This window comes from Drosophila mojavensis, unplaced genomic scaffold (assembly GCF_018153725.1).
Source record: "Drosophila mojavensis isolate 15081-1352.22 unplaced genomic scaffold, ASM1815372v1 contig_16, whole genome shotgun sequence".
Classification (NCBI taxonomy): Eukaryota; Metazoa; Arthropoda; class Insecta; order Diptera; family Drosophilidae; genus Drosophila; species Drosophila mojavensis.
The window spans coordinates 7,953,454-7,974,953 of NW_025318693.1; the positions used below are offsets into that span (position 1 = coordinate 7,953,454).

The 21,500-nt window shown below is 37.9% G+C and overlaps 1 protein-coding gene and 1 long non-coding RNA gene across 7 annotated transcripts in view; one reads left to right on the plus strand and one right to left on the minus strand.

Annotated features, from left to right (window-relative positions):
- Nucleotides 1-21,500, minus strand: part of LOC6573064 (A disintegrin and metalloproteinase with thrombospondin motifs 20) — a 42,690-nt gene that overhangs the window by 10,217 nt on the left and 10,973 nt on the right. The gene's annotated exons all lie outside the window — the stretch shown is intronic.
- LOC26528068 overlaps nt 1-21,500 on the plus strand; it is a 41,056-nt gene that overhangs the window by 6,909 nt on the left and 12,647 nt on the right. For 3 of the 5 annotated variants that reach the window (XR_006356635.1, XR_001449553.3, XR_004364882.2), the window contains exon 4: nt 5,470-6,156. The exons of the other annotated variants lie outside the window; for them this stretch is intronic. This is a non-coding gene — a long non-coding RNA (uncharacterized LOC26528068). The remainder of the gene's footprint in view (nt 1-5,469; nt 6,157-21,500) is intronic. 5 annotated transcript variants of the gene reach the window in all.

Consider the following 21,500-nt stretch of genomic DNA (forward strand, 5'->3'; position numbering starts at 1 on the left):
ATGTAGATCAATGTAGTATTGCTTTTGTATCCCAGGTAATTTATAATTTTAAAAAATTGTAGAATATATTTATTTATATATGTATATGCATATATTATTACACTGGCTGCACATCGACATCAGCCGTGCGGCAACTGCAGCGCTAAAAGATTTTAGCAGCGCTGTAATGTGCTCAATTATTAATTAAAATATTTACATTCATATATATACGTATATATGTATGTATATGCATGTGCCCTGCTTAAATCAATATAGATTGATAAAACAAACATATTTGCAATCAGTCAGCACTGATAATCTGTATAGAGTTGGCAAACATTCAGGGTTATCTGGGTGTCTTCTGCTGGTTGGCTTTTGCAGAATTCTCTACGTTAAGGAATTTCTATAGAATTCGAGTCGGCTAAATACAGACGAAATCCACGAGCAAATTTTGATATTTGGTGTGAGGCTTATCATAAATTTGACTAGATGCTTAAATGGCCAAATGCGATTTGCAATGCAAATCTGTGGCTCTTTATGTATTTAATTAAAGAGCCATTCGGTTGATCTGTGTGCTGGCCCTCTGCTGCTCGGGTAGCTGCTTATTAACTTGTTTTTTGGAAACAGCCTCATGAATATATGCAAATATGCAGTGCGTGCGCTCTGTTTTTATCAGCGCTCTGTTTGATAGCAGTGGATGCCTGTCCCATTTTCATACCATCCACTTAATACATTGATAATCCATATAATTTATTGCTAGTTCAAAGTGGTTCCTGGCCTCTGACTAATTGGCCGTATCGGAAAAAATAAGTTTAAAAATAAAGTCGCAGGTGAAGAAGAAAGCGAATCAAACAGCTAAGAAGAACACTTTAGATACATCTGAGTCGTCGGAGGGCAGCGCGAAAACCTGTTTGCCGTCGACCAGTGCTGGAAATGGGCAAGAAGAATTGTGTGTCAGTCGATTACTTGATATTTTGTGGCGAGTGCTATAATTTATGCCAATGGCTACATTTTTGGCCGACACTCTGTCTGCGCGAGGCAGCGCGGCGACGCGTCGACGCCGTTCAGTCTGTCCCCTCGAGCGGCGTGAAGGCCGTTGTGGTCGCGGTCGCAGCTTCGCATTAGGCCAGCATTCGATAATAGTTAACAATATATGTACTTATGCATGTATGTATGTATGTATATATTTGTTGTAAGCCATATACATATTTTAGCACTGGCTAATTGGTTGGCCTGGCCTGTTCGAGAGACCAATTGAAACACGTGTGTGTCGCCCGAACAATGCGGCGAATGCGCAATGTTCGCTTAATTACACGGCTTGTGCGTGCGTTTGTCAGTGTGTTTGTGTAACTGTGTGAATGTTGTTGGCTGTTCAATTAGTGTTGTGTATTTAATGACTTAATTGTAAATGCCGCCCCGCCTGCCAAACATTTGGCGCAAACTTGAGAGCGCCAAGAGCGACAACTTGTCGTATACGCAATATGTAGCTCCGCATGCGCAGAGCCCAGCTCGCTAGCAACAAATTAACAAATTAGCAAATTAGCAGCTACAATTTGGTATTCACATATTAATTGCCAGATAAATCAAAGTTCCTTTACAAACATATTCGCTTGGTCTGGCCAATTTTGGTTCGCCGGTTTAAGATTTCACTGCATTCTGCTGGCCGTTAGCTCACGCTTAATTATAGCCATGCAGCTTTTTCTCTCTTTTTTTCCTCCTAAGACTTTACATTTGCAACATGCAGTTGCTTGCTCGTGTTTTCCCAAAAATGTTCGTTTTTCTCTTTTAATACCCTAAAATTGTAATTTGTGGGCATAATAACTTATACAGAAGAATATGCTAGATAAGAAAATCCCATTATTCGTATCCTATTATCCATATATGATCGCATTTTAATATGCATTTTCAGCCAAAAGAAAAGAGATAAGAAGTCGCAAAACTATCCTGATTTGTAGTACATGTTCTCGACCTTATAATAATGAATATTTCAGATTTGCAATAACTGCCCCAATTCACCTTAAATATTCGAAGAAAAGAGACTATTTCAATTGGCTAGGGAAGGAACTCGACACAGGATTCACGGTATCTTCTAGTCGGGTTTCAACAGTCTTACATGTTTTGTTTTGCTTTATTCTTTTTTTTTTTTTTTGGCAAAATTTTCCAAATACAGACACTTTATAGAAATCCGGCGCGATTGTATTTATAGCGGCCGCATGTGAGTGATAAATAAATAAACTTGTTGGATTTATGGGCGTGCGCTTTTTGGGTGCCTTTATGCATACGACGCGTGACCGTTGGCAAGAATTTCGGAAAGTGTATTGGAAGCGTCCATCTCAAGGCAATGGGCTTAAATACGAAACTTGTGTATTCAAACCAATCTAGTCATATCCCCGTTTAATTGGAAAAAGTATGTGTAAATATTTTCAATTTTGCATTTGGGCGTTTCCTGTGAAATGTTTTGCCCAGTTTGCAGTAGTAGACAAACAAATGAAATGCAAAGCTCGAAGACCGTGGGAAGCACAGTCGAAAGCCAAAATGAAAACAAATATGCGGCTAAACATCCCGAACAAAATACATTAAACTATGCACATCAAATGCTTCACTGGAAATCCCGTTAGCCACGAGCCAAATGCAGAAAATTGTGTAAACGCTGTGAGCCATTTGCCAGCCCACAATTCGAAATGTTCCTAATTAAATATATGCATTTTAGCTATAAGATGCATTTGGCATTGTGTATCTAAATTAAAATCAGCATTGAACTGAAGTGCATAGATAACTTCACAATTCACAATTCAGAAAATTCACAATTGAAAACCATCAGCTAACAAAACTAGAAATCAATTAACCTTGACAAAAATGCATTTGGCAAAAACTTAATTGAAAATCGTCGACAAAATGCATGCAAAACAAAATTGACTCATATGCCATTTGGCTGGCCAGCTCTGGTCCATTGGCGCAATGAACTGATCGGGACTGGACAAGCGATGCGACTGCCATGTGCTTGCCATATCATCAGGCTCGTCATCATCATAGACATCAGCGCAGTTGTTTATATAAAAGCAGCAGCAGCAGTGATTGGGGCAGCGGCTGGAGCAGGGGCATAAGCATAAGCACCAGCATCAGCAGCCGCAGCGCAGCATCATCAAATCATCGTTGCCTTCGTCGATGGCACGCATATGGCTCAGCCAGAGGTAGACCCCCAAAAGTAATTTCGCCGAGTTAATTATTGCGTGTTTAACCTTGAAATTAACGATTATATTTATCGTATTATAACTATAAAATAATCAACTTTGTTTAGCTTTCATTTCATACAATTTGCACAAAATAAACGAAATAGAAATATTAAAGCAACAAAAGAAAGTGATTTAGTTGCTGTTATCCGATTAGAAGATACCCTGTGGAATACAAAGCACTATGTAGGTGCTTATTCACGCATTTAGTCAAATTACAAATTGTATTTAATTTGAATATATTTTTTAGAAAATTTTGCGATTTAATATCTCAAGCCTTATCCACATATGGATAGCTATCGATTTGTAACCCACGTATAATGGCTATAGGGTATCGATGTTTAACTTTGATATTTCAATTTGCATACCAAAACCCATTGGAATATGAGTCGGGTAGTGCGCTGCATGACTCACGGGCAAGGCGTTTGGAGCTTGACTTCTGAATCCCAAATCCCGAATCCCGTTAGCTAGCAAGTGGTTTTCTACTTGTCTGAGAAGTGTCGTAAACGTTTAACGATGCACATTAAACTGCAGCTCCGAGTGCTTGTAATGTTATGCCTGTAAAAGTAGTGCCGGCAAATTCGTGTATATTTATTCAGGTTTTATTTAATACTTTATTTAATGGGCCGCCTTTTTGATTTATTTGGCACATTTTGGCGCAAATGGCTTGAAATAACATGAGCAAAGAGCCGGCGAATTTCAATTTATGGTCGCACGCGGCGTATGCGTTATATGTAATTATCTGCACTATGGAGTTAATTGTCTGTCCTGATACCCTGTATTTATCTACAAATTGTTGGCCTTTTTTAAGGTGTGCAAATTGAGAAGGACTGAAGAAAAGATAAACAATAATTATATATTGCATTTGTGCATGCGCATGCAGTTTTCAGAGTGTTTCATTATACATCTTACAAGATATATATTGATATTTTAGACACGGCTCGTTTCCCGACAATTCATAATCAATATAATGTGGCAATCAGTATGCACATGGAATCATATAAATATGGGTTATCAACATCAATTGATGGTGTAGAGTGCATTCAGCATTCCCCATCGCCGCACATTCTCACGTTCGGTTTATTTACATATTTATGTATATCTGTTGGATTGCCCACGACGCGTCGTGCAAAAAACATATAAATTACAAATATTTATTTGCTTTTGGACGCTTACAAATTGTGCGTGTTTATTTGGACAGTGCAAGTCGCTGCCAAAGGCGTTGGCCTTATGGACTCGCACTGGAAGCAACGACCACCTGGCCAATTGGACAGAATATTAAACTCAAATTGGTAATGCAATCGAGACTGGGTTCTGCTGTCGTTTAATAAAAAAAAAAAAAAAAAAAGCATTCAAATTTGGGAGCGGTTTAAATTGGATTTCGGTAATCCTATTACCTGGAACCTATTGAATATATGTATCTATAGATCTCATCAAGTATACGTATATATATATCTATTTTTGAATTATTCATATTCATATTATCAAGTTCTAAACCTTGAGCAGATCTGAGCTTTTTTATCAAAAGACGACTTAGTTATTAAACGAATCCGCTCGAGTCTTGAATTATAGTAAATACATGATTGCATATCCAACTTTAAATCAAAGCATATTTCAATAACAATATGAAACCCGAATTAAAAACTCGTTTCAAACTTTGATTCACTTCACGTGTAGACATAGCGAATGCTTAAACTACTTATGGAATTGTTTATGTTTTTCTAAACCAATAAAATAATAATTTGAAACCGTGTAGGAATTTACTAAAATTGAAGAGAGCCGACCGAATAGACTTCAAAGCTGATTGTTAAAGACACGATGGGTGGTGTAAAATGAACAGATGGCTCGCGCCTTGCTGCTAGTTATTGATGGCTAAAGAATTTCGCTGAAAGTGAGGCTGTTTACATGATCTTTTTTTTTTTAATGCACAAATGTGTTAATAAGCACTTTAACTAAATTGCCCTATTGGTGTGGGCGTATCAGGGGCTGGTCCAACAACATGTTGTTAGATGGAATGCACTAAACAAAATACCATTCGGAATATTGTTTATTTTTGATGTGGTTTTCCCAGGTTGCACAGTAAAGCCAAATAAATAACTATATTAGCTAAACTAATCACTGTGTTAAGTGTAAACAAATAAAAGGAAATATGCGAGCGGAATGCCAAAAATTAAATTAATTATATATTTTAAATACATGAATTGAAGAAGAATTCAAACCAAAAGTAAATAATACCGTTTTATATTGTAAATATTCACAGCGCGGAATCCAAACAACGTTTTCGAAAAATACACGACTGGCTGAGCGCGCCGATATCTCAATCCTTGTCGTAATGCCACTGAGGCACCTGTCGCGTGTTTCGGCGTTTATAAATAAATTCAGCTGAATAATGTGTTATGCAGCAAGAGGAAATGTCAACGATAAAGCCCACGACTCGTCGTTTGCAACGCACAAAGAAGCCCCGCAAGCGGAAATCTCAATCCGTGCATGTCCATAAATGCAAATTCTCGCACATCTCGGCATGAGTTCCTTAGCGCCTATTGTGTATGCAGCGCATTTGTGTTTCATAACTGCATTTGAGTTTCGATAACATCTATTCACAGTATACATATGTATTTCTTGTGCTTTACATGTGAAAGGCTTGTACCGATAATATCGTTGCAATACGATACACAATATCGCAATAATTTTGTGCTTCCCAAGTGAAAGGCCTAGCATCGATAACCTCATTACAATACGATATTTATACCGATATGATCTTTGCAATGAGTATGCCACTTTACAGTGATTCGATAACATCAATTCATTGTGTTCGCGGCTCAATCTTACCGGCCGGCAGACTGATCTGGCAACCATGTGCCGCTTTACCAGAACAAACAAAAACAAAAACAACAGAAAGCGTAAACTGAAAAGATGGAAGGAGCCTTGACCAAAGCAGAACAGATAAGTAAATATGCATTTAACAATGAAATTCGCTTCGTTTACCGTTTATCGTTTACCGTTAAACGCTTTAGGTTCTGTTTGTTATGTTTTGTAAGGAAGTGTGTACGTGTATGTGTATGTGTGTGTAAGTTAATGCGCATAAACTTAAAATGCCAGCGCCAAGAAAACATTCATTGACACGTTTTATTTGCTTTTCTTCTTCTATTGTTGTTTACTGTTGCTGTTGGTGTTGGTGTTGTTGCCGTTGCGTCTTCTGCCTATTGCTGTTGTTGGTTGTATGTGTCATTGCCAGTGCATTCATTTTTAATTGTTTCTGATAATGCGTATGACTTATAGCTGAAATGCCTCTGACATCTTAATTTAGCTATTGTCTGTCATTGACAGCCAAGCCACATGTAAAGCATTTGTAGCTAGAGTCGACAGTGAGAATATACATAGGTTCAAAGATCTTTGTAGATAAATATACTATACAAATGAAATCGAATGGAATATATGAGCTTCTCTGCACAAATGTACAAAAATTAAAAATTATGAGCGAGTATTGGATAGTCGGTGACTGCCCATTGCAACATTCCAATTTGTTGCAGCTTTACTTGTCTTTGGGCTGATGACAATGCGCTTGGCCATCAAATTGCTAGCTGACAGGCGTCTCAATAATTTTATCCAATTGAATTCGCATTTTGATTGATTGCATTCCCAACCATGGGCGACGTAATGCTCAGTGCCCGCCCGATTACAAGCCAGTGGGTGTTCATGATGACATCCATTTGGTTTTTTTTTATGGTCATCTACAACATTTTCTAGCCAAAATATAAATAAATATGAATATAATGTTACTCGGGCGCATCGTATTATTTATAAATTCCTATTCATCCACCCACCTGATGTACGATGAGTGAGACTTTTCTAGCTATTAAATAAAAATACCTGAATATCATTTTGATTTAAAACTCACGCATAGAAATTAAACATTATATATATTTCTATAAATGTACATATACTAAATATAAATATATATAGGTATATGTGGAATCTGAGACACGGCATTTCGGTTTCAAAGGTGAAATATGGGAATTTGGCTAATTAAAAGTTTCAGCTGTATAAGCAAAGTAATGCCCGTACTACAGACATTAACAGGTGAAGATTATTAATTTTATGTGCTCACAATATGAAAGAAGTCGGACAAAGTACAATGGAACAAAATAAACATAGAATCGCGAGAGGTAAAATGCCAATGCTGCACAAGATTCGATTTTTGTTTTACTTATTCTTTTTGTATTTCTTCTCTTTCATTCTTTGAAAATAAACAAATCGAACCGGTGTGTGGGAACGGTTTGCTATTTTATTTGAATTTGATGGGGCGCATGGTTTGTGTCAGCTATCTGGAAAATTTTCCTATGCCAGTGACCTAATGAGCCGGTCAATTAATTGAGTGCCGATGCTATCAGTTGCCCGGTCCGAGGGATCGATTATTTAAGATCTCAATGATAATCGGGAGGCTACAGCAGCTGTCTGGGCGCCACACTTCGCAAAGAGGCAGTCAAGGCAGAGAATGAATCGACTTTATAAGCATTGTAGCGGCTGTTTCTGTCACTTGGCATTAAGAGATGCCCCATTACCCAACCCATTTCCATATACATTCCCATTCCCATTCCCAGTCTCATTCCGATTCCTTGACATTGCACTTGGTTGCGGTTTCAAGGGGCGCCACATCAATCATCGCATTAAAGGCAGTTTTAGCATTAAAAGCAATTTCTGGCTATCCGAATATGATGTCGAAACATTGATTTCACGCTCAAAAGCCATATGCATCACTGTGGGAACCCTCAAAGAGGTCCGCAGCAGACCGTTCCCATCGGTCATTTCCTAAGAAATATATATTCATATACATATATATTATTCTAATTCTTAAGTACAAAGTTTGTATTGAATTCGTTTCCGGCGAAGCGACTGCTCTGCAATTGCCGTAATACATCACAAAAACAAAATGAAATTCGAACTTCACTGAGGTCAGCTTATTATAAACCCAACCTGCTTGCTGCTGCTGCATCTCCTTCCCATTCGATCTGTCTCAAAGTCTGAGCAGAAAAGTGCATTGAATGGGAACAGCTTTATGCTGATACTCGCATGCGGAAGAGCTTTTATTTTATTTATTTATTTTTATTTTTTCAAGACCTTCACATGGTTTATTTAAATAATTTTCTTTTATACATACATATATGAATATATATTATGTATATATATTTTTTTATGTACAACATTTATTTGCAAGACCAACCGACAACACTTTGGCTCTGGCCCGGGTGATTCTCGCCGTCTGTCAATTAACCTCAGAGCTTTGCGTTGATAATATAAGTTATTGCTTTTTAATCGCTAAAAATTTGCATGAGCCATATGCTCACTGCGCTCGATTCTGATTGTGAGTATGTGTGTGTGTTGGTATATGTGTGTATAAGTGTGTGTTGCACTCGAACTTGTGCTCATATTTCAGTCTGTCTGTCGCCGTCATTAGCCAGGCCCCTATCAAGCTGGAGCGCGGAGAGCAGGGGCTGTCCATGACTTGAAGTGCAAGTTTAAGTTGAAGTTGAAGTGTAAGTCGAAGCCTTTATTATATGCATAAATATACCCTTACCACGATTACCCAAAATTTGCTATGAAATATGCAACGTATTGAAGGAGGCTGAAAGTGAAGCAGATGAGATTCTTGTTGCTTCAATATTGAAATCAATTCAAATGTACGTTTTAAGAGCTAGATGTATTCTTTATATGTTAATACCTGATCGTTGGATATCTCAGCTATCCCTAGCTACATATTTATAACTGAGAAGAAAATGCGCCATATTTCTTCTTTAAATAGTTAGCCTTTCATTCGTATCGAAAATTCAAGAGTGTTCCCTATTCGTCACTTGCAAAATAAGTGTTGTTCCTTGTTCATTCAGAAAACAAACAGGGCCAGAAACTTTGACTTGCTCTGGGTGCTGCGTACACATATAAATAATTCATTTGGACGCTACGAGACAGCTTGTGCAATTCTCTGCCTGTCTGTTTGTATGTTTGTCTGACGGTCTGTCCATCGCTCAGATTCGTCAAACCCAATTGATGCACGTCAGTGACCTCTCAAAGAGACAACTGCAGTCGGCGTTATAAACTTTTCATTATTTTGTCTTTGTCTCGTTTTGCGCTTATTCCTCTTTATTCCACACCAACGGGACACATGAGTCCAAGCAACCCAGACTTGAATACTCGTGCACCATAGCACAACATAACATACATACATATAAATATGTACATATACATGTGTATATGTATGTATCAACAATTTTGGCAGGTCAGTGCACTTTGAAAAACGCGACAATTATTTATTGCTCGAAATTGGGATTGGAAATGTACGAACTGTTCTGTTGCCCAATATCAGGCGTATAATTAGACAAAAGCGAGCAATTAAAGCGCGCTCTAATCACATTTACCACGGCTCATTTGGGTCGCTATGCGCGAGAGATACGCTTAGGTTGGAGATCGCGCTCGTGATCATGCTCGGAATCCCGTGTATGTTCTATCTGATATGTGCTATTTGCATAAGCAAGATCTTGAGAGCTGCTTGTTCTGGTTCTTGTTGTTATCGTTGTTGTTGTTGCTGTTGTTGCTGTTGTGGGTACCGTTGCCACCCAGATCGGCCAGCATCATTAATCTTAATGATACGAAAGTTGCGACTGATTAATTTGCTCGATAATTAAAATTGATTGGCCTCTGCTCAGAGAGGGAGAGAACAGCGCGCACTGGACAACGATATTCACAATATCACGCATTATAAATGATCTTCACAAAGAGCGCGAAAATTCATGTGAAACAACAACAACAAAAACAACAGCACAACAAAAAACGGAAGCATCAAATGGTCAGGGAAGGAAGCTTGAGCTCAATCTAAACGAGTGCGCCGCAATGAAAAAACGCAAAAATATAAAAGGAAAAACAATAACAACATACAAATACGAGCCAGAAAACAATGAGACTACAAACCTCGAAGAGTGGATGCCCTAACAGGAAATGAAATATATTCCAACTGTATATATATCATAAACTAGACTCGGGCAGTCGTGAGTACAACCAGAGACTCACATAACAAGCCAAGCACTTCGCCTGTTACAAACTGCATGTGCTAGCCCATATACACTTTGTCAGAGCATTAACATCTCAAACATGAGCCATTCAACTAAAACGGGTACTACAAATGTTATATAAATGTTATGAGAATTTTTCGCTGTCACGCAATTTCCGGCACGTTTTTGCATATATGATAACAAAAGCGAAACCAGCAACAACAAAAACAACAACAACGACAACAGCAATAACAACTGTAGAGCGCGCAGTTCTGACAAGTCTATTAACGGTTTCTATTGTTATTATTCATGACAATTTTTATAGTTAGTCCATTTGCCATTTGGAACAGCGGACCTGAGCTAGCCAGGATCATTTTCCGCGTTAACAACCAATCATATTTTTGAGATTTTAATATTCTCTAAGTAAGTGCACTCATTAAAATACCCTCAATTCACTTGAAATGGGCTGAAAAGTTTCTTGAGACATAAATATGATATATGAGCATATATCTAACTGAATCAACAATTTATCGATTGATCGATTTTAATATTAGGTTTATTAACTGCTACGACTCTAGCCTGTTTGACTGCCAAACTCTGGCCGAAAGTTCAAATACTTATTAATGTATGCTTAGAAGAAAGCAGCGGGATCAGCAGCGGCATCTCGTTGCTGGTGTGTTTAAGGTATCATAGAGTCTCTAGCACTGTCTGACATTTTTATTTCGTTATTTATGTATGGTTCAAAAATTTGTCAACCAGAGCATCGTAATTTTGAGCTGTTTTATTTTTCATTTATTTTGCCTGTCGCCGGCTGCTCTCTAAATTCCAAAAAGCTCTGAATTATGTCACATCAGAGAGAAGCGTCCAAGCAAGCGGCCCGCTCGCCGAATCTATCTAGATCTAGAGATTCCGCAGACCACATACTACATATCTAATGTCGAATTCGGCGTGTCTAGTCACAGCTAATAAATCTTCCAGTCTCGCATTACGAGCAGACTGAAGCACTCAGCATATCTCGGCCACATGTGCCACAATCGTTGTCATAACGCGATCTACATAAATATATATTTATAATCGTATTCGCATTTTATATTATTTTTATTTTGTTTTCATATTATTTTTATATTTCGCGGACTTTAATTATTGCCAATTTATAATTATATTTTTTGTTTATGTCTAGCAAAACATATACATATATTGTATATAACAGATTTTTGGGATCTATAACAAAAGACTTTTATTGTTTCCTCGATTATATAATGGCGCATCTGAGACCGGCAAACGTTCGGCTCTATGCACACACGCTTCTTTTTTTTTTATCATATTCCTTTCAAACAATTATAATATATATCAAAAATTCTGACACACTTCCATCCATCTATTTCCCAAAAATAAGCACAAACAATGGGCAAGGTGAAGTAAATAAAAAACTTGCCAAAAGTAAAAAAAGAAATGCGCTATTTTGGTGTTTCCTCCGCTGCTCAATTGCTTTTGTTTCTATGCTATGCAAATTTTTCTTTTTTTAATTTTTTTATTTTTTTATTTTTTTGTTGCGGGTTGATGTCTTTGGAAATTTTATTTTAGCCATAAATCGAACCTCAAAGTCTTCTCACTCATCATTTGTCTATAGATATATATTTTTACTTGTTGTTTATTTGCCGACATTTATCCCTGCTGTAACACTTGGAAGGGTATTATAGATTTTCTATGAAACTTGTAGCATATAAAAGCTTAATTTAATGTCTGGAATACGTTAATATAGTTAATATAGTTCTATTAGCATTTCCTAGTTCAGAAATAAGTTGGATAAGACTCAAAATGTGCCAAATGCTGTAAGTATTTTAACTACATCCCCATTTCGCCCAGTGTACTTTGTGTATTATTTGAACGCACACTCGCAGTCGCCTCAAAGGTAAAAAGAAAATTGTGGGCGCGTTGCTATACTATTTATAGTAAAGGGTGTGTTTAGTTTATTTTCCGACTTTATAGTTTTTGATTCAAATGCGTGAAAGTTGTGCATAAACACTGATTCAGATTCATTTCAATTAAAAATAGATTTTTCTAATATTTGTCTATGTATATATATTAATCGTAAATTTCAAATTTATCTGTTAAGATCTTTTCTTTATATATAGGCAGCTGTCAATAATTTGCATGCAATGCAAGTCGATGCAAAATCGAAATATTCTTTAATAAAGCTTGCAATAAAAACAAAATTCTAGTTCAAATTCGAATTTCAATTCGCTGTTGTTACTGAGAAATGTTCAATAGTTTATTCTTCTTCTTCATTTTATAATCACCTTTAACTACTTTTAACGATTGCTTTAATATCGATTTCTATTGCGATCTCCTTTCGTTGTTTCACTTGTAGATGATGTCAAATTTCTTATGTCGAAAATTTGATTCAAAATTTTAAACACCAAAGGAACTTTTTCAAATAATTTTACTATTATCGATTTCTCATTTTCGTTGCCCGGCATTTGAATTATCGAGCACTTCCTGATTCGAATTACGATATTTTTATCATTATTATTATTGAATTTTTTCCGTAAGGCTCTCGAAATATAAAAATTTTAAAACAAATTTCTACATTACTTTTTCGAGCAGCATGTGCGAAATTCGAAAGAAGACTGAATCATCTCCGAGAAAGAAACGATTTTCAAACTTGAACAAGAATATCTAATGCAAACGGATTACCGCACAACTTTTATGATACAAACAAATTAAAAAGGTGAGAATCCGAGCACCATGTTTCTCGATAGTTTTCCAATCGAATTTCGGAAAAAATATCCTGGTTAATTATTAGAATATTTGCAATATATAACAAATCTAAAGGGAATTGCTGAAGCTTCAAAGTGAGTGCGCACAGTGGGCTGAAACTTACAAACAAATTTGTAGATAAAATATAGTTTTTCTAAATATAATAGAGGCTGATTTTCTATTTTTATATATTTCTTTATTGCTTATATTTATCTTAAAATAAATTAATCTGCTTTCCATATTGAAATTTCATTTCTCTGAGCAACATTTCTGTTTCAATTGTTAAGTTAAGAACTTAAACTTTTTTCGGACTGTAAAAACTTGTATTTTAATATTATTCTTTTTGATACCTAATAACTGAATTTAGTATTTATTACTATTGACCATTCATGTTTCCAATAGTTTCCATTTTCTGCAAACGATACCACTGTATCATTCTACCAATTGCTCTCTTCTCTCACTCTCTTTCTCTCCCTCTCAAAAAGATTTTCTTCTGGTTGCTCGTTCAGAGGCGCCGAATATAAATAGAGAATTCTCTTTCTGAGCATGTATGGGTGCGTATGCTAATAATACCCATTAGATTCGAAATAGACAGCATAAATTTATAAATTCCCCAATATGTGAATATGCTCTCAAGGAATTCGAACTTTCAATTCATACAATTCACTTTTGAGCAGACAAATTTCTAGATTTCAAACTTGTGAATAGTCACAGTCTCAGACATATATTCCCGACTTGAATATACTATACGTATTAAAATTTCGACCTATGTACAGGGTATATACAAAACAAGTATCTTGTATTAACTTAATTTGAGCTGCATTTTGCTATTTTATGTATATGAGAATTTATCCTATATATTCACATAAATATACATATGCGTTTGTATACTTTTATCTGTATTCATATATATTTAAGAATATATTTTTAAGACAACTGCAAATTGGTAGTATGAAATGTGAAAAATCTGAAAATAAGTGCGCTCGCTCGTAAGCAGGCGCCAAGGGCGCTACGATCTTGACCATAGACATATCGCAGCTAAATAATTTGTTTATTTATGTTGGAAAACACATGACATCCACTGGGATCCCCGTAGACTATGCCGTGACATAATCCGACCGCTTGTCTGTGTGTGTGTGTGTGTGTGTGTGTCCCTGAGCCTGGAACTGGCGCGTGTCGCCTCTTCGAGGGTGTGTCTGTCGCGGCTCATTTGAGACTGCGCATCGGCAGATGTGTCCTCTGAATTTATGTTGCTATAAAAGTGGAATGGTTGGGCGTATTTGCCGGCATCCCATTTGGTCGTTTCCGACTCAGCCCGGTGCTAATTGGCAAGCGGCTATGACAAGTCTCGTGCCGCGGGCAGAACTTGCCGCCGCACCTCCCTCGGATATAACTGCCGGAGTCCGATGGTATGTGACGAGGGTGCGTTGATCTCAGCGGTTTTTTTTTCGCAAAACTGTGAGTTCATCCAAAACTTCTAGGAAGTCTTAATGCAATATATTATGCAAACGGTTTCTCCATAATTCCCACCCATTATTTCAATTTCAATTAATTCAAATTTATGTGCTTGACATTAGCGTGGTCTTATGCAATATAGCAGATATTCCCAATATATTCCCAATATAAGGATATTCCAGGTACAAAATATCAATAATTATATAAATAAGAATAACCCGAAATCTAAGTAGCTTCCAAACGAACGCTCCAATTCAGATTTGAACAACAACAGTAGGCAATAATATTATCATCAGCTTTGTGCGATTTCTTTTTATGATCGCCCAATTATAAGCACAATAAAATAATTAAACAATAAAAATATGTTGCCTTAAGGCAAAAAAAAAAAAAAAAAAAAAAAAAAAAACACTTACACACGATTCGAAAACAAGGCAATAATTTCTATGCTGCGCACTTGGGAGCATAAATTTTATAACACATTTTACAACACATTAAAATTTAGCGGCTAGCAAATTTTACTGCACACCAATTGAGGTCATCATGAGAAACGAAATGAAGCCGATGAAGAAGAAAAGCGAATGGCAACTGGAAAATGTAGTCAAGAGTAAAGGCAATTTTCCAAGTCGATAACTCTGCAAGGATTTGTAGGCGAAATTCAAGCTTGAGAATATATTTGAAGTGGTTGCTATATTACTCATTTATGGTCCTATCTACAGTGTAAAGCTCGAGAAATATCTAACTACAAAACATCGAGATTCTGGCTCCACAAATTATTCAAATATGACTTTTACTGCTACTTTGCTGTAAATCGTAAAATTTTTGTTTAATTAATAGAGGGAATTAAAGCTCATTGTAATATTTCTAGCTACGTTTCGGTCGATTTTACACGTTCCTCACAAATATCTCTTTTATAAACATTAATTTCAAGAACTCCCATTTTAGGGATATAGATTTAATGCCTGAGTATATCTACTACATATCCTTAAATAATCCATTTATACTTCAAAGGATAAAGTCTTGCCACGACCATAATAAATATTAACAAATATTTTCCAAATTTGAACTCTTTAGCTTCAAGAACTGCCAATCGCTCTGCGTTCGATTCGGCAAACAAAAAGAACAAAAACTAAATTTCCAATAATTAAACGATTCCATATTCATACAATATTTTCGCAGTTTATTCAAATCCAGTTTAAAAATCTAATTTGATCACTTTTTACTGTAGATTTGTCCATTCAATTACCTGCACAATTATTCCGCTCTTAACGTTTGGCTTTTGTGCCTTTTGTTGAATTGATTTTAGGCTCGACATCTCGTAGTTTGCACCGATCACTGATAACTGGCCACTGAACACTTTTTATTTTGTTAACAGTCTGTCTTCGATTTCCTTTTGACTATTTACACTGCATGTTTCACAGTAATCTTTGGCAATGGCTATGATCAAACACTCGATAGCTGCGCAGACGCAACGCCAACATGCGATTCACGCTTGGCCGGAATGCAAACGCCGCCTAGGGCCAAAGACGGCAGCATGCGCAACAGTTGCAGTCGCCGTCCAGAAAGCAGGCTAAGATGACTGTGGTGTGCTTGAACCCTCGACAAGTTCACTAAACTGATCCACTGATACCGACTGCTGGGGACAACGCCTGCAGTTGCGCCTGCTTCGCTGTCAATGCAATTTGTAAAGCGTTTAAGGTCGGCTTTGGCAATTTGCAAGCCAAGCCCTGGCGCAGGTGGAGTGCGGGCCGTGTCGGGGGAGTCCTTTTCTTAAGCCTTTGATGCCTTGTGCACGTCTGGGGCGTGGGTGTGCTATACGCTATCCTTGTGTGCGACCGTGTGTGTGTGTGTGTATTTAGTTTCGCGCACTCGCGTCGACCGCATGTAGCCAGATAGAGAGACACACAACTCTACATCTCGCGCGCAACTGAATCGCTTGATCTCGCTTGCTATGCCCATGTCGCTGGATGCTGCGTGGCAGAAGCAGCAGCAACATCAACAGCAACAACAACAGCAGCAGCAGCAGCAGCAACAGCTGGAACCAGCGTCGGCGTCGGCGTAAATCGAAAACGTTTATGCCAAGCGGCAACGCAGAACGCAAATGCTGCAAATGTTAAGCTGCAGCAGCAGCGACAACAGCAACAGCTACACAACGGCAACATCACTAAATAACAAGCAAGAGTCCTGCAATGGACAGTGTTTGGCGAGGAGATGCCCTGCAACTGATGTAGGCAAAGCTTGAGCAGAAGCCAAACAATCGATATTTATTGATTACATCGTAACGATTTCAGAACACTATGAGAAAGAGTCTACTCTGCGCATGATAGGACAATCAACGACTTGAGCTAATGTAAAAGGAAATATCATGGCACAACCAATATACCCCGTTTGCAGGTTATGCTTAGGCTCAGGCTACAAAAGACAAGAAAAGAAAGGGCGCAGTCTTCGCAGTCTTTGCTGTCTGCGTGCTGCCATGATTTCTGCTCTCGATCAGTTGAGCAGCGTGCCTCTCTGCGTGCGTTGGCGTTATCTCCACTGCTTAAGGCAGATAAATTGTCTCTCGGCCATCGTCGCTGCCGCAGTTGCTGCTGCTGCCTCAGTCGCGCATCTGACGCTTGTCGCGCTTGTTTTGGAACTCAGCAGTAATAATTTGGCTTTTTTCTTGCTCATATGTAAAACGAGCATTTGCTAATGAATTATTATTACAATTTAATGAAAAATGAGCTTGGGCAACTGTTGCTCTTGGGCTGTCCATCTCTCATCGCGTTGGGCAACGCTCGTAAACAATAAGCGATAAATGTTGTTGCTCTAGCATCTGATCTTAATTACAACAAATGAGAAATATCAATGAAACAATCAATGAGCGCATATACCCTATTCCCACACACCCAATGCGCCAGGCGTGCTGAATAGGAAACGGATTATAATACGCCCAACGGGATTCTTGATCGTTGACGGATTTAGCGATTTCTGATGCATATCAAACGAGCTCTTTAATGCCAGATTAAAAACCTTCCCATAAAAAGGGCCCACATGGGCTTACTTATTAACGCTTCATTAAATTCCAGCAACAAAGCCGAAGCGACAAGCCAAGAACAGCGGACAGAAACATTCTGGCAAAAGTATCGCATGTAAAACCGGTTTTCCTTTTCTACTTTTGATTCGTTTTATTATTTTTTCATCTTATTCAAGAGCCGAAAGATAAGATTTGAGCATGGAGCGCACATGCTGCCCAGATAAGATCTAAGTTAATTGAGCCGGTCAAGTGCCCTACACGAAAGTATAATTTGGATATCTATGAGCCGGAACTGGTCCAGCCGTACTTCCAAAAACAGCAGAAACGAGAGATGATTTAATTGGAATTGGAATTGATAATTAGTTTAACAATTGGCACATTAAAGATTTAAGTAGCGAAAGGATCGGATAAGCATAATTTGCAAATTACGGGCTCATTTAAATGCTCATTAAAGCGTTGCTCGGAATTATCTTATCGCGAGTTCAACAAACACTTTAACTGTGTAGGGTATCTGGGGATCGTCACAGAAATAACGAAAACAAACAAAATAATGCTGATGAATATCTCGTCAACGTTTCTCATGATTGAGGCCCAAAAAGAAATCAACAACATTAGAGACTATCAAAATTAATAAATTTTTCGTATTATTTTATTACATACAAAAAAAAAGCAACAATAAAAGCTGACAGAAAAACAATGGCGATACCCTATACCCGACTCACAAGCTCACCTCTTTGCCCCTGCATTGCAGGGTATAATAAAAACGAAAATGAAGTTCATGGCAATGCCATCGGCTGAGATGAAGCCGAGTCTTGGTCTTGGTCTTGGGTCTTCGGCTGGTCCAGTGGTCGTCGTCGCCTGGGCGCTGTTCAATCCATCAAAAGAGATTATATTCATTAGCCAGGCCGTCAGCCAGCCAGCAACAAGAGTCGGATTCAGACTGGAATTGGGAATCTAGCAGCAACTGGAACTGGAAGTTTGGGATTTTGATGTTGATGCCCACTGGACTGCTGGAATTTCTTAATTTTTTTGACAGTTCCCATCAAAAATGTGTTGAAATTATTATTATTGTTATATTATTATTGTTGTTGTTGATCTTATTGCGAGCAAATTTACAAAAATCATCTAGCAGATCGCATCTAGTGGCAGCATGACGTACCACAATTCTGAATGTTTAAGATCTGTGAACTCCATTAAAAAACCGTTTCATATCTTTGGCAATTTGACGCCATCAAAATTTATTTGTCTTCACCCCAGTTCTTAACCATGTGTCAAAGTCGTGAACGTTTTACGCACTTGACATTAAATATGTGATATATAGACGCATATATCTATCTATCTATTTATATATAAAGATATTCTGTTTAACCTTGTAATAATACAAGTATTTACATATTGCTTATAGTCTTGTCGCTTGTTGCGTTTCGCCACACAGATTGCTGCAGCTGTCGATTGTACTCAAAGCGGGCCAACAACTCATTTGTGCTCACTTTGGCATGTTTACACAAAAGACCAAGAACTATTGGGCAAACTCATCCATAGAGGCCAAGTTGTGCCCTAAGCTCTGCGTCCAGCTGCTCTGTGTCATGAATTGTGTAAAAGAAGACAAGCAAAGACAAGTCGAGTCGAGTCCTACCGATTGTGTGATACTCGCTCAAAGTTCTCATTTTGCAGTATGTATAGATATTGAATGAAATTCGTTGGGATTCTAGGTCTTTTCTCCGTATATACGTGTATGTGTCTCAAGATAAAGATCAACTTTTATAAATATATTTCGTGCCCAGCAGAAAATCAATATGCCCTCTTTGATTTACTAGCGAGTGTATGTAAGATAGAACGGGCCCCAAAAAATACGATGTTGTTTGTAAATACAAGAGAATGCCTTACAGCTTCCGGGTCCAGCTGCTGAAGTGCTCGCAGCTCATTATTTATGATATAAATAATACAATTAACGCAGCAGCAATTAACACTTCAGTGCTTAAGGTCAAGCCCCAATTATAATATTTGGCACCAAAAAGGAGCGAACGTCGCTCTTCATGCGAATTTCGTGAAGTCGACTGGCCAGCATTGAGCTCATCTATGGATTCGTCTCTATCCGCATTGCCATTTATGTCCGTCTCTCTTGATTCTCGACTGGCAGGTGGGTTAATAGCCGCTGCATTTATTCGATTTATATATATATAAAGCGAGCTAATATGGCATTTATACGCATACATTAACAACTAATATTAATATTTACTAATTTTTATGAATTTTATTATTCATCTTCATTTTCAGTCATTCAGTCATCGATGCACGCTCGTGGGCACTTCAGGGCTGTGCTTGTAGTTGTCTTTGAGTCCGTGAATCAATTGCGCAACTTCCTTAGTGGGCAGCTTGACTGAGTGTGCCAGAACCGGCTGTAAGAGCCAACTAAAGCAAATCAAGGTGCGTTCCATAGAGTCACAGAGCTGCATTCGTTGGGTGTGCCCAACTAAGTATAATGAGACGCAGCTAAAAGAGTCGAAAACTTCAACTGCACTTGGTTGGGCACTGAGAACTTTAGTCAGACTTTATATTTTTATACCCTGAACCCATTTTCAATGGGAAATCAGGGTATAATGGTTTTGTTGAAATGTATGTAACAGGCAGAAGGAGGCGTGGCAGACCCCACAAAGTATATATATTCTTGATCAGGGCGACGAGCTGAGTTGATTTGGCCCTGTCCGTCTGTCTGTCCGTCTGTCCGTCTGTCCGTCTGTCCGTCCGTCCGTCTGTCCGTCTGTCCGTATGTATGAACGCGTCGATTTCAGAAGATATAAGAGCTAGAGACTTCAAATTTTTTTTAAATTGTCCGTAATTACAGCGCGCATATCAAGTTTATCATTAAAAATCGATAACTCATCCCGATCTTTTTTTATCGATAAAAAACCTTATCGAAAACCAGTTATAAAATTATATCTTCTACACCTTTATTGCTAGAGTCTCCAAATTTTTAATGTATGCTTATATGCAATTTATACAATTTCGGTTTTTGTTAAAATTTACCCCCCACCCTTAAATTCACCCCCTCACCCTCACTTTTGTAAAAAGCGTATTTCAAATACTAGAGACTTGTGCTTTGGCAATTACATGCATATTCATGTTATAATCATAATCTGAAAGTTTCATGAAGATCGTACCTTCATATAAAAAGTTATTAAGCAATTAAGTTCTCATAGTAAGCGCACACTGCAGCCCATGCGTGTTTATGCGTGGGTGCTTGTGTGTGTATGTGTTTGTGTATGTGTGTGTATGTGTTTGTGTATTGTATGAATGTGTCTGTATGCGTTTGTGTCTGTATGCATGTGTGTGTATGTATGCCTGTGTGTGCGTACGTGCGTGTGTGTGTGTGTGTGCGTGTTTCTTGTATAAGCTGAAAGACGCGAAAAATTATTGAATTATCTATTGCTCCAAGGGTTCAGGGGATCTCGTAGTCGAGCAGTCTCGACTAGAGCTTTCTTACTTGTTTTCAATTGATTTCCTCAACTGCATTAGGTTGGGCACTTGAGAACTTCAATCAAAATGTATATTGTTTTAATTGATTTCCTCAACTGCATTAGGTTGGACTATACGCCATACCCAAGAATTAAATTCTCATTTCCTGAACTGCATTACTTTGATTTGGACAGCAAAGAGAACTGCAAGTGGATATGAAAGAGACGTACGCATTATCTTATTTGCTCTCCCGCTCTCTTTAGCTTAAGTTGCGCTTGCTCGCAGAGGCGATAAAAGTTCTAAGAGCTTTCTCGAAATTTGTATTTTTTTTTTTTTGTTTACATTTCGCAGCACAGCCTTCAAAATTCTCAGTTGTACTTCAAGCGTCGTGTTAAATGCGTCGAGAGATTTGATGTGTATGCGTTCGTGCATCCGTGCCTAATCTTATGAAAGTGAAGTGACAATTAGTTATATAATATATTCCAGATTCTTCTCTGTCTGGCAAATGTGCTGTGCCAAGAGAAAGAAGTCAGCCTTTGGCTTCAGTAGTTTAACAAGACACGGCAA